Genomic DNA, 1,453 nt, shown 5'->3' with positions numbered 1-1,453 from the left:
GGACAAGTGAAGGAAAGTCTTGGTGCTTGAATTATTAAAACACATTAGTATTGCAAATTGGCAAAGAAATAAAGGCATAACTAACTGGACATAGAACTGTACAGTATATTTTTATCCAGAGTAACAATCGTCATAGGTTCTGCAGAGCTTAACCCTATAGTCTTCCTTATGCAGGCAAATCTTTAAAAAATGATTTGCATATAAGATATATATCCCTAGGAAATATCAGTTTCATATTACTGGATGATATTTTTGCTATTTACTATACCACGTTGAGTACACCGCTTCCCGTCCGATCAGCGAAGTTAAGCAACGTTGGGTCTGGTTAGTACTTGGATGGGTGACCGCCTGGGAACACCAGATGCTGTTGGCATCCCTACGTGTCAAGTGGGGTTGGTGGAGGATTAGTGCCCCTCCCTGTAAAACAATTAACTCTAGGCCATTGGCCACCCCGTCTGGGATACATGGCGTCTGGCAATGAATGAATGAATGAACTTAATCAGTGTCAAGTATAAAAGAAATGTGCTCATAATTATATAGTGCACAACAGTGAGGTGGATCAGGAGAGAGAGGAGCAGTCAGGGAGAAAGACTGAAGGTTGAGAAGCTGAAGATCAAAGAAATGGCAGATCAATACAGGACCAAAGTAGAGGATGAGTTAGAATTACTGAATTGGAATGAAATGGATCTGGACAGACTGTGGAATGCATATAGGGATTCCTTAGTTAGGAATGCTAAAGTGGTGTGTGGTGTGGCAAGAGTAACAACAAAGAAGAAAGGTACGGCATGGTGGGATGAGAAGGTAAAGAGAGCAGTGGAGGAAAAGAGGAGGAAGTGGCTAAAGTGGTTACAGGATAGGGGTTCAGTTGAAATTACTGAATATGTTGAGAGCAAAAAACACGTAAAGAGACTACTGAAGAAGAGAAAGGAGGAGATAAATGAGGATCTAGGAAGAAAAATGAATGTGAACTACTCTGAAAATAGAAAGTTATTCTGGAAAGAGGTGTGGAAATGTAGAAGTTAAAGCGGAAAGAAATGGGATGGCGTGAAGGATGCAGGTGGTAAATTATTAACCCATGGAGATGAAGTAAGGACCAGATGGGAAGAATATTTTGAAAGCCTGATGAATGGGGATAGAGAGAGCAGAGCAGCTGTAAACATGATTGGTTTTGGGGGTGTGCAGAGAAGGAATGCAGTGCCAGGAGACGTGATACTCGCACAGGTGAAGAGTGCTGTGAAGCGGCTGAAAAATGGGAAAGCAGCTGGGGTTGATGAGGCCTATGCAGAGATGCTTAAATGTAGTGGAGAGAATGGAATGAAGTGCTTGTTGGAGATATGTAAGAAGGCATGGATGAGTGGAACTGTGCCTGCAGAGTGGAAAAAGGCTGTGATTGTACCCCTGTACAAAAATAAAGGTGAACGAAGTGAGTGCAAGAATTATCGTGGCATAAGCT

General features: G+C 42.1%; 1 non-coding gene across 1 annotated transcript; it reads left to right on the top strand.

Moving 5' to 3' along the window:
* The first annotated feature begins 254 nt into the window (after nt 1-254).
* Nucleotides 255-373, top strand: LOC145405949 (5S ribosomal RNA). Its single transcript, XR_013898485.1, has one exon. It is a non-coding gene; the product is annotated as a 5S ribosomal RNA (ribosomal RNA).
* The last annotated feature ends 1,080 nt before the right edge of the window (nt 374-1,453 follow it).

This window comes from Coenobita brevimanus, chromosome 68, assembly GCF_032717465.1.
Source record: "Coenobita brevimanus isolate Jiangsu-jjx chromosome 68, ASM3271746v2, whole genome shotgun sequence".
NCBI lineage: Eukaryota > Metazoa > Arthropoda > Malacostraca > Decapoda > Coenobitidae > Coenobita > Coenobita brevimanus.
This window is presented reverse-complemented; position numbering and strand designations above follow the sequence as displayed.